Genomic DNA, 13,505 nt, shown 5'->3' with positions numbered 1-13,505 from the left:
TGAATGATTAAGCTTGAATTAAACTTTGATTGTTAAGTAGATTAGTTGATTATGTAGATGGTATAATATTGAATTGGATTGAGGATCTTGAGATCATTTTTTCTAAGATCAGTAGCCTAGGGTTGGATCTTGATGTTGTGAATGGATGAGTAGTTGTTTGAATGATTAAGCTTGAATTGAACTTTGATTGTTAAGTAGATTAGTTGATTATGGAGATGGTATAATATTGAATTGGATTGAGGATCTTGAGCTCATTTTTGCTAAGATCAGTAGCCTAGGGTTGTATCTTGAATTTTTGTATGGATTGTAGTTGAAATGAATTGATTGGATTGGTAAAAATTGGAAATCGCATAAACATAGCCGTCGTAACGCCCGTTTGCATATAGACTGTTTGTTCTTAGAATTCGGATCAGAAAACTCACTGACCAAATGTAACTTTTCCATATTTAGAAATATTGTGTCGTAAGCTTCGTTTTGGTATGTGGTTCGCTTAGATCCGATGTACGGTTTAGGAGAAATGACCGTTTTAAGTAATGGCATTTCGCGAACGAACCTTTACCCCTCGCTTTACTTTGAGACCTTGTTTAAGGCCTTTAAAAGACTATTGGAATACGAAACAATTATGTGAGGTGTATTAGGAAGTTGGTAAAGTACTCGTGAAAGAGTCTCCTTAAAATGTTTAATGGTTGATTTTATAAAAATGGTGGAGCCGAGGGTACTCGAGCGACTTATGTAAATTGTTAAGCGCAAAAGCGAACGTTAGGGTCTAAGTGGGTAAAGTCTAGTTTCTTAAGCGACCAAGGTTTAATTCCGGCTTATGTTGTTTTTCGTAGGTTACCGGACCCACTCTAAGCTTAAGTCTACCCCGGAACACTCATACAAGTTTTCTACCCGTTATACTGTTGTTGTGATGTAAATATATATATGCATTATCTTGCGATAAGTGCATAATTATTATTAGCCAATCTTGCGATATATTGGAGCATGTCAATATGATATATATATATATGCATGCCTGTTTCGTAATATTGATATCTCATTGTTGATTCAATTGATTATAAACTGCATAATACATATGCTAGAGATAAGCAGTACTTGCGTATACCCTTAATATAGGGGACCCAGAGTTGAATATTTTTTCTAAACCGGGAGGCGATGTTCCCGAGTATATTATATATATATATATATAATTTTCAAAACTATTAATCGAATAATGTTTATTCGATAGTTTTATATTATAAGTGAATATTATTTTTTAAAATATTCATTTAAGATTCCTATTACGATCAAAGACTAGTTTAATTATTTGAATAGAGTTTCTACTTATGAAACTTATTTTATTTCTAGTTTATTTAATGAATATTAGTCTGAATATTCATTCGAGGACTTATAACTCCGCTTATTTTATTTAATGAATATTAGTCTGAATATTCATTCGAGGACTTATGACTCCGCTTATTTTATTTAATGAATATTAGTTTGAATATTCATTCAAGGACTTATGACTCCGCTTATTTTATTAAATAATATTCTTTATTTTATTAAAGAATAATGTTTCGTTATTCGCCAAGTAGTCGAGAAATGATTGATATCGTCAATCATTTTTACCTAAAATATTTTCAGAAAGTTATTTTCAAAAATTTTACTTTATTTGCTTTGATAAAAGCTATTCGTTATTGGAATATTATTTATAGCATAATATTCATATATTCTTTGATTATCTTGGCATTGATTTATTCTATCAAATCATCCTTATTCCAGACGCTTTCAAAAATATTTTTGAGTCTTCAAAATGATTTTAAAGGTTAGAGCGGATCCCAAAACTTGTTTTCAAATTTAAGATCTTCCTTTCGAAGGGGACTTGAATACTCGCTAAAAAATCTGAGGGATCCGACTCCGTGATATATTTTTATATTCGGAACGAGGTTGCTGTTTTGATAAAAGAGTTTTTGATTACTTACCCAACACTCGGGAAGTAAAATTCTTGGATTGAGTTTAATCCATTAACAGGCATCGATTGGGAAATATCGGTGAGTTTTCCTTTCCAACTAGATACGGCTTCTTGGTGGAGCCGTATCAACAAGTTTCTACTTGGGGAAAGGGGGGACAAGCTTTACGTTTCAGAGTCATGGATTTCATCTGAACTAGGAGTGGCTTAAGTGGTCGAGTGGCGCCGGCCCAGCCTTATTATATTGGCCCAAATGGCCCGGAAGTTCCGCTAAGACGGTCCATTCCTTAGGAGTCCAGCGGTTCGGTCGACAAGTAAATCCGTTGTTCTCTTCTATATGTAAAAAACTATGGGGTTGCACTACTACGATTGATCATCGTGAGTGGTCTTCCTAGCGCGGCAAACTCCCGTAATGAGTTCATCATCCAGTTTGGATATTTCTGCAACACTATCCAGAGCACTTCGATAGAAAGGCTACGGCTGGGCGATTGTTGAGTGTTGGCAGGGTCAAGTTTTCAAAATGATGTTTTCATCAAATGAAGTATCTCGTAACTTCATTTCATTTTGATGATATTTCAAAGATTGATTCTATACAAGTTTTGTCTTGTAGCTACATCTACGGGATGAACTATTTATACCTTGAATGGTGGTAGTTCAAGTAGTATTTGAAAAAGATATAAGTATATTGGAGTATCTTGTAACTTCATCTTTTCAACTTATATCTAGTTAATGATTATCGTATGCATGACAAATATTTTCAGAAAAACGTTGAGACAAGGTTAGATATATGAGATCACCTTGCAACGATATTTTTATACATTTATAAACTAGAAATTTGTGTATATTATGCATGGAAGAGGATTTCAAAGATTTTGAAAAGTATATATATACTGAATATTTTACGACTTTGTCGCATTAAGATATCAACCTTGGTTCATGTTTGCTTGACCATGACTTTCATGAGTACTATGAGAATACTCATATCTTGTTAATTAATATACATGTTATTTTGGTGGGCTTGTTACTCACCCTTGCTTTCTTCTTTCATCACACAACAACAACTAGACAAAATGAACAGGACCAAGCTCTCAATTCGCGAGCGGATAGGAAATGTTCCACAGTTTCCTGTAGGCGTTGATGCCGCTGTAGCTGAGGTAGGAACTACCAATAGGCTAGGCTTTCAAATTTTGATGTACCAGACTTAAGTATATTTATGAATTGTAATAATAGCAAAGAATATGTAAATTTATTCAGAAACCCTTTTGAGGTGTAATGACTTATAATTGTTGAATAAAATGATTTGTCTTATTTTTGGTATTCATCTACGAGACTATAACTTGTGGTGTGTGTGTGTATATTGTGGGGTCACAGTATGCAGTAGTTGGTTTTTTATTAAGATTAAGTTTTATTAAGGGAAATGGAACACATGACAACCCGGATCCCCGACCCCGGATTTGGGGGTGCTACAGTTGGCATAACTTACAGAACTATCATCTCCTTCTCCTCTTGAGTTTGTGCCACCAAATTCAGGTGTTATTCTTTCATGAGATGAATTTTCATTTTCACAGTTCACTGGTTCACTTGATTCTTGCTCCTTCTATTGTTTGTGTTGATCTCAGCTTCATCTTGAGAATCACTATAAATGTTTAAATTTTCAAATTTTAGGACTTCAGCTTCATTTTCATCAAGACATTCCAAGCCTGGACATTTGTCATCATCAAAGGTCACATCTGTGCTTTCCATAATTTTATTTTTCTCTAACACATAAACTCTGTAGGCAGTTCCTTCCAATGAATATCCCAAAAAATAGCTTCAAATACTTTAGAGTCAAATTTTCCAACGTCTTCAGAGTTGTCTTTGAGCACAAAGCATTTGCTTCCAAACACATGCAGATGCTTTATATTAGGGTTTATTTTTGAAAAAATTGAGTAAGGTAACTTGCCAAAGTTTTTGTTAATTAGATATCTATTTTGAGTATAGCATGCAGTGTTGACAGCTTCTTCCCAAAAATTAGTTGGTAAATTGGCATCTTGCAGCATTGTTCTTGCAGCCTCAACTAGAGTCCTATTGTTCATTTCAACCACACCATTTTGTTGAGGTGTTCTTGTAGCTGAGAACTCTTGAATAATTCCCTTGTCTTTGCTGCATTCACTTAAAGCCGCATTCCTAAGTTTTGTGCCATTATCACTTCTTAACCTTTTAACGCAATTTTGATCCTCATCCTGCTTCTCAACTTTTTTTATGTGTTCAACGATGATGTGTGGAGTTTCATCCTTTTAATGCATAAATTTAACCTAAGTGTATCTTGAGTAGTCATCCACCATCAGCAATGTATATTTCTTTCTAGATATAGATAAGACATTAACAGGTCCAAACAGGTCCATGTGAATAAGTTGTAATGGAGCACTTATTGAATTAACAGTCTTGATCTTGTGACTGGACCACTTTATTTTGCCTTTTTGACAAGGCTCACAGACTTCATCTTGAGCAAATTCCAGAGTTGGCATGTCTCTAAATAATTCCTTTTTCACCAAGGTGTTGATTGCTTTGTAATTCAGGTGAAAGAGTTTCTTGTGCCAAAGTTTGCTTTTCTCAATGGATGCCTTGGTGTAGAAGCAGCATAATCCATCCTTGTTTGCTGAATTTAAGTTTGCAACTAACAGGCTTCCTTTCCTTGCTCCTTTTAGAGCAACTTCACCAGTTTTCTTGCTAGTGATTGAACAGTCTTCTTTGTCAAATATTACTTTGAAACCTTTGTCTGTAAACTGGCTGACACTTAGAAGATTCACTTCAAGACCATCAACTAGTGCTACATCATCAATGACAATATTTTCAGAAATCAACTTGCCATATCCCATTGTGAATCCCTTGTTGTTGTCTCCAAAAGTCACCAATAAGTCAGCCATCTCCTCAAACTGTGATAACAGGGCTCTACCACCCGTCATATATCAGGAACATCCATTTTCAATGATCCATATGACTTTATTTTTCTTTCCTTGCACACAATAATGATTAAGTATATTTAGTTACCCAAGCAGTGTTGGACACTTTCTTCTTTTTCACAAAATTATGTTTAAAAATTTAAAAAGAACAACATTCATAGTTTGATCAGCATTATCCTTTTTAATTGCAGATCCAAGATTGACTTCCTTAAGATCTTTCCTCAATTTATGACAGCTTGTCATAACCTTCATTTTGCAAGGAATGTAATCAAACTTATCACAGAAGGACTAGGGATCTTCAACCTGAGCCTCATTGTACATGCATGCTCCAAATTTTGGCTCACTAACAGCCTTTTTACAAAGGTGAGTTAAGTGATTTGTTGAGCCATATTTTTTATATTATTTCCTTGGAGCATCTGCAATATAGGCATAATTATTGCTCTTATTTACACCTATTTTTCTATTTCTGTTCTTTTTCTTTTTCCCATTGTTTTCAGTCTTGATCTCCTTTGTTGGTGTCTTAGTAGTTTGATTCACTACAGGCTTCTTCTCACATTCAATTATGGGAGTGGATTCTGCACCTTTCCTCTCTTTGTCTTCATCTGCAATTTCTTGCTTGATTTTCAACTCCACTTCACTGAAATTTACTTCACAAGCTTTAAACAAAGGTGCATTTACTCTTTTCAGCATCACTGAAACATCTTGGTTCTCAATTTATTTTCCTTTATCAGCTTTAGTTTTCTTGTGAGAGTTCATGCCTCATTTTCCAAACTAATAGATATGTGGTTTTTTTCTCATGGTATTGACCAATCAACTGAGATGCATTCTTGAATGATTTGAGCTTAAAATCATTTTTCTCAATTCTTTCTCTCAACACCGCCTCTACTTCTCTAGCACACTTAAGCTTGTTCTTGAGGTGCTCATTTTCTTGTTTGACTGTTTCAAAACTAACAAGCTACAGTTCTAGCTCATGTTTCTCAATCTCAAGTTTTTCATTAATTTTTGTATCCTACTTACTCCTTTAGTAGCTTTCATCATGCTTGTGTGGATATAAAACATCTTTACACTCATTTTCTCAACAGTGTCTTTATATTGAGTGGCATTTAAATCAACTGTAGTTAGAATAGGTACCTCTCATTTGGATCCAGATGATTCTCCTCGCTCTAGAGCCATGAGAGCATAATTTCCATATTCTTCACAGTCATCCTCATCATCTGTATCATCCCAACTTTTTCCTTCTACAATATAAGTTTTCTCTATTGCTTTCTCAAGAGTGCTTCATACTTTGCTTCTAGTTCCAAGTAAGCCTTGTATTTATTCACCTTCTTTGGTTTTTTACATTTTGTGGCAAAGTGACCAAGTTCATCACAGTTGTAGCACCTTATCTTTGATCTATCTACAGATCCTGACTTGTAACCACCTTTTCTAGTTGCAGTAATCTAAGTTTTTCCTTTCCACTTGCTGTTATTGGATGTTTGGCTTTTACTCTTCAGTACTTGGGCCTTTTAACTTTGATGTTTGAAAATTTTCTTGCAAGATAAGCCATTGACTGATCCATTTCATCCAGTTCATCAAGAGTGTAAAATTCATCATCTTCCAGCTCTAAAATGACTGGCTTTTGTGGCTCCTTGTTTTTCTGATGAACAGCTTGAACAACTTGAGTCTGGGGTTCCAGTTCATCTTCAGATATTTTTTTGTCATTTGCTACCAAGGAACTTGATCCTTCAACAACATGTCCTTAACTAGCTATCAATAACTTCCTCTATAACATTTTCATCCCTAATTACAAGACCTCCAATGTTATTGTGCTTAAATCTCTTCCTTCCCTGATTATAGATATCTTTTGTTCCAGGTGATCAGGAAGGGTGAGCAAGAATTTAAGGTTGACCTCTTTAGCTTCATAATACTTGTCATGCAGTTGTAAATAATTTATCAATTTATTGAACCTTTTAAAACCTTCAGTTATGCCTTTCTTTAGGTTTGCCATAAAACCCTCATACTGTGAAATCTAGATCCTTCGTTGATTAGATCTAACCTCTTCTGTTCCATCACACAATATTTCTATTTTCTCCCAGATTTGTTTAGCTGACTCACAATTAATAATGTTATTGTACATTACATTATCAAGAGACTCAATCAATATGAGTTGTAAGTTATTATCTAGTGACACCTTTTTCTTTTTCAGGCTCTATGTAGGTTGAGGGATCTTTAGGTGCAAAATGTGCAGGTATGACCATGTCTCCGTTTGTACATTCAGGAACCCTTTTCATAGGAATGAAGGGTCCATTTTTTAGAATCTGAATGTACATAGGGTTGACCATCTTTATGAACAACATCATTTTCTTCTTCCATAATATGTAGTTGATCTTGTCAAAGACATGTATCTTGATACTGCTTATTTTCTGAGCACTCGTTCTTCCAAGATCTGTATCTGTTTACTTTCATATTTTGCTCTGATACCATCTATTAGATATTGAGTGCAATGACATATAACACAAGGGGGTGAATGTGTTTCTTTGGATTTTAATTCTCTTTTGAAAGTATTTGGCTTAAATTGAACAATGCATATATGAATTTTGTAGAGATAAATTGTGTGATAGTAAACACACAGAACAAGATATCAAAAACTCACTTGTTTGTATTAATCAAATTTGTTTTGATACAAATCTGTGTTCTTAAAATTAAGAACTCAACTATAAATCTTGAGAGAGAATACAAGATTTTTCTAGATCTGTTTTCTTACAACTAAACTAAGGAACCGTGCATGCTTTATAGACAAACGGCACGAGATTACAAAACTTGCACTAAAATGTACTAACACTGTTTCTAAAGCTATCTTGTCTATTTCATTTTCTGGTGTTAGCAAATCTGTGCAGAATCTTGTAGTTCTATGACCATCCTTTGTCTAGTGATTCCTGACCCTTGATCTTGAATATTTCAAGCTGCTTTTGTAGTCTTTCCAATTCAGTGAATGAATTGTTTGTTTACTGATAATCTTGAATTTGAACTTGTCTGTATTCTGAATTATGAGATAGGTTGTCGAGGTCTCCTTTTCTTCTGTAGAGAAGTGACATATCGATAAGTAAAATGACTTATCAATATATCTCGACATATATAAATGACTTGTCGAGGTCTCTAGTTCTTTATATATAGAATGACTTGTCGACATCTCCAGTTCTCTATATGGACTTTTGACTTGTCGACATCTTGAGTTCTCTACATGAAGATTTTGACTTGTCGACATCTTGAGTTCTCTATATGAAGATTTTTGAGTTGTCGATATCTTGAGTTCTCTACATTGAAGATTTTGACTTGTCGACATCTTTAGTTCTCTACATGAAGATTTTGACTTGTCGATATCTGAGATCTCTGCATGCAGGTTGACTTGTCGATATCTCATGGGATTTCTCTACAAGTCATTTTGGACTTCTCGACAGACTTCTCGACAGACTTCTCGATATCCCTTGATCTATGACTTGTCAATATCTGACTTAGAACATTTTTCCTAGAATGGTATTATTCAAATCCAAGCTGTTATACTTCTCTCTGAGGCATGATAAGGAACTGCTCTTCTTCCAGAGTTTATTCCTTAGCTTGAAGGCCGTTCACGGAAAAATCCTTCAGTCTAATCTACTTAACATTTTTACGGACTCGAGGAATACAGTTACAGAATACAAATATACATTATCATACAACTTATCCTTAGGGGCGGTCAATATGACTTAGTGTTGTTATATACAGGAATGTCTTGCAAAATATAGAGTCCATACCCCATCGCAAGCTGAAATTCCCCACGAAAAAAGGGGTTGGGGAGATGAGAGGGAACCAAAAGACAGCAAGGATTATTATGCTTGAGGATCTTAACAGAGACAAGGAAGCTGAACCAAGTGGGAATAAATAACTGTTGAATATTGAGTTGGAGAAATTTGGGGCCTACTTGTCTTGCCCAATTGTCGAACCTGCGGCCAAAGTGGAAGAGGTCGAGCTCTATGTTAGATGTTCGGGAAAGATGGTCCGTATCGGTAAAAATATAGAACCTGACTCGAAAGAGAAAATTATCGTATTGGTAAGGAAATGCCATGACATCTTCGTATGGGGTCCCGAAGACATGCACGGGTTAAATCCGAAGATGGCTAAGCATTGCCTTAATATGAAGCCTGAGGCTAACCCCGTAAGGAAGAAGAAGAGGACCTTCGCCTTAGAGAGATAAAAGGTTATTGAAGCCGAAGTTGAGAAGTTTCCAGAAACCAAGTTCACCGAGAAAATTCAATACCCTGACTGGCTCGCTAATGTGGTAGTGGTCAAGAAAATAAACAATAAATGGAGGATGTGTACAGAATACATGGACCTTAATAAGGCCTGTCCAAAAGACCATTACCCTTTGCCGAGCATTGATCAATTGATAGACGCCACGGATGGCTACCAAGTCATCATCTTTCTTGACGCCTTTTCGGGCTACTATCAGATAGCCATGAACATTGCTGATATCCCGAAGATAACCTTCATCATGTCGAAGGGAACATATTCTTACATCAAAATGCCTTTTGTCCTGAAGAATGCAGGGGTAACCTGCCATCATATGGTCAATAAAGTATTTAAAGAACAAATCGGGCACAACATGGAGTGTTATGTGGAGATATGATCGTTAAGTCACTTTCGAGATCATGTCGAAGATCTCCGAGAATGTTTCGAAACCCTAAGGAAAAACAACATGATGATTAATCCGAGAAAGTGTACGTTTGGGGTAGCAAGCGGAAAATTTATGGGATACATGGTAAGTGAACGAGGCATAGAGTCCGACCCAGAAAAAAATAGGCAGTGTTGGATATGGAGCCCCGGAAATGTATTAGGGACATTTAGAAGCTAATAGGCCGATTGGCGGCACTTCATATCAAGATCAGCCGAGAAGGCACTTCCTTTCTTTGCTGTAATGAAAGGCTCGAGAAACTTTGAATGGGGACCTGAATTCCAGATAGCCTTTGAGCAAGTGAAAGAGTATTTGACTAAATCCCCTATATTGATGAGACCAGATCCGATAGAGGCACATCAGCTTTATCTCGCTGTTTCAGACCTAATTCTGGGGGCAGTCCTGGTGAAAGAACATGAAGATGACCACCACCCTATTTTCTATATATCACACATGCTAAAAGATGCTGAAACCATGTATCCCAATGCTGAAAAGTTCATATAGGTTGGTCAGGGCCACCCAAAAATTGCGACATTATTTTCAAGGAAGAACAGTGCAAGTTGTGACCGACCAGCCACTCAAAAAAAATCTGACAAGACCAGAGGATCCGGGAAGAGTGGTCTCCTGGTTGATTGAGTAAGGCGAATTGATATGGACTATGTGTCGAGAACATCTATTAAAGCAAAAGCCCTGGCTGATTTCATGGAGGAGTACACTTTGTCAGGGCAGGAGGACTTGACGCTCGAAGAACAGTTGGTTCGGCAACCAGGGAAATGGAAGCTCTTTGTCGATGGTTCAGTAGCGGGGTCGAAGTGTGGGACGGGCCTCATCCTGTCCTCTCTCCCCTCCCGATGAATTTGAAATATGCCAGGATATTCGGTTCACTTCCCCCTCACCAAAAATAAGGCCGAGTATGAAGCCTTGCTAGTTGGGATAAACTTGGCGAAGAATCTGGAAACAAAACACCTGAGGGTGTTTGGTGATTCTATGCTGGTAGTAAAGCACTTTTCGGAGGAATATGAATGGAGGGGTCCTTGGACCCACGCCTATGCTACCAAGGTATGAGAATTATCTTTATATTTTCAGTCTTTTGAGTTGAGTCAAATTGCCAGGGAAAATAATAGTCGAGCCGATGTACTATCCCATTTGGCATCAGCCGAGACTCAGAGCCTTATTGGTTCAATCTACCTTTCTGAAGTGAAGACTCCTTCAATTGATAACAAGCAGTGTATGGAAACCCATCAAGTGATAACTTGGATGACACCAATTCTAGACTTTCTGAAAAAGGGGACATTACCCCTGAGTAAAAAAGAGGCACAAAAGTCAGATATAGGGCAGTCAGTTACACAATAATTAATGGGAAACTTTACAGAAGTTTGACTTCCTCTCCTCTTCTCTGATGCTTGGATACTGAAGAGCATAAACCAGCTCTAGAGACGGTCCATGAAGGCATCCGCGGAGAGTACCTTGCTGGAAGAGCCTTAGCCTTTTAAATTCTCGGACTAGGATTCTACTGGCCGACGCTAAGAGCCAATGCACACCAATATGCAAAGAAATGCAGGTAATGTTAGCTGTTCAGCACTATTCCAAAGTAACCCCCGGAGAAAATGGCTTCGGTCCTAAGTCCTATCTCTTTCGCCATGTGGACAGTAGATATTATGGGGATCCTGTCGACCAGTACTAAACAGTTGAAGTACTGTATTATGGCTATCGACTATATGACCAAATGGGTTGAAGCTCGTCCGTTGGCCACCATAACCGAAGAGGCATCGAAGAAGTTTATGCTAGAACAAGTAATACTGAGGTTTGGGATCCCCAAAGTGTCTGTTTCAGACAATGGTACCCAGTTATTAGAAATAAATTTAGAACTTTCTTGCACCACTTCGGAATCTAGCATAAATTTAGCTATGTGGCCCACCCTCAAGGCAATGGGGCGATTGAGACCGCGAACAAGATTATCTTTGATGGCATCAAGAAGAGGTTGGGAGAAGCCAAAGGCCTTTGGGCTTAAGAGTTTCCATGGGTCTTATGGGTCTTATGGGTCTTATTGGCCTACCAGACGACACCCAAATCGTCCACTAACGAAACACCCTTCAGACTAGCCTATGGAACATATGTTCTTCTCCCAGTTGAAGTTGGCCTAGACTCCTATCGAACTGAGGTTTTTAACATTGAAAGCAAAGAGGTCGGTTTGCGAGCCAACATAGACCTCCTAGAAGAATAAGGGGAAGCAGCGCACCAGAGAAATCTCAAGTACCAACTTCAGGCTGTCCAATACTATGATTCGGACGTGAAAAAACGTAATTTCTTCATCGACGGTCTAATATTAAAGGAGTTAGCTACATCAATGCCTACTAAACAAGGAAAGATTCAGCCTAATTGGGAGGGCCCATACTCGATGGCCGAAGTAATCAGGCCAGGAACATACAAGCTGAAGACCTTGACAGGAGAGCCTATCAAAAACACTTGGCATGCCTCTATACTCTGGAAATTTTTCCAGTAAGCTTGTCTAAAGCGCTGCTAGTCTATTTCAGATTATTTAATTCCGTTATTTAATTCATTATTGTAATTTGAATTTTCTAAACGTGAAGCATGTATGATATTCTATGAATTTCCATTTTTTAATGAAACTTACATGTTTCCGATTTCATTTATACTTAGCATTGAATGATAAATGGCTAGTTTAGCGAATTACCGAACGTCTGATACGTTTTAAAGACATATTTATAGACCTTCAGATAAGAGCAAGAAATCAGCCAACTTATTAGAAATCTGAAGTTGTCACACGTCTTTCTTTAAAACTGTGAGGCAAGAAGGTAATCAACAATTTTACTAAGGCCCGGATTGAGGCCAAAGAAGTAATTAAAATTGTTCAAAATTTTACTAAGACTCAAAATGAGGCCGAAGAAGTAAAGAAAATTAAAAAAAAATTATTATGGCCCAATTTGAGGCCGAAGAAGTAATATATTTCAAAAAATTTACCGGAGGCCCAAAATAGAGGCCGAAGAAGTAACCTTTTCACAAAATTTCTAAGGCCCAAATTGAGGCATAAGAAGTAAAATATTTTTAAAAAATTTACTAAGACCCAAACTGAGGTCGAAGAAGTAAAATATTTTAAAAAAATTTACTTGGGCCCAAATTGAAGCCGAAAAATAAAATATTTTTTAAAAAAATTACTAAGGCCCAAACTGAGGCCGACGAAGTAAAATATTTCAAAAAAAAATCTAAGGTCCAAATTGAGGCCAAAGAAGTAAAATATTTCAAAAAAAATTACTAAGGCCCAAAACGGAGCCCGAAGAAGTAACTTTTTCAAAGAAATTACTAAGGCCCAAATTGAGGCCGAAGAAGTAAAATATTTTAAAAAAAAAACTAAGGCCCAAAACGAAGGCCGAAAAAGTAACTTTTTCAAAAACTTACTAAGGCCCTAAATGGAGGTCGAAGAAGTATAAATAAAATATAAAAGTATACTAAGGACAATCAAATATGCATAAAAGAAAAGGAACTTATATGGTGCAGGCCCGAAGGCAAACCAAAGTAAAGCCCTAAGGCTACAGAAGTTCAGGCGGAAGACAATAAGTTTACAGAAATTAAAATATTACATCAATCAGAATGGTCGTCGTCTGAGTCTGAAGAGACAACTAGGGGCTTGTCATCGGCAGCTTTTCTGATAGGGTCCTCCATGCCAACATCAAGCAGAAGCTTGTAATCTCATCCCTTATCGCTTGCCCAAATAACTGCTTCTTCGAAGCCCATCTGAAAACAGCGCTCATTTGTCAACTCCAGCTTTTTCTTTTCCTTACGGAACATCTTAAGGGAAGCCTTCAGCTGAGCATTTCTCTGCTCCATACGCTTCTTAAGCCAGGACACCTCCTCTTCCAAGTTGTGCTTGTCAGTGACAAGAACTGAAGCCTGTCCCTCAGACATTTCC

This window comes from Apium graveolens, chromosome 6 (genome assembly GCF_009905375.1).
Source record: "Apium graveolens cultivar Ventura chromosome 6, ASM990537v1, whole genome shotgun sequence".
In the NCBI taxonomy this organism is placed as follows: domain Eukaryota; kingdom Viridiplantae; phylum Streptophyta; class Magnoliopsida; order Apiales; family Apiaceae; genus Apium; species Apium graveolens.
Note: the sequence above shows the minus strand (reverse complement) of the source record.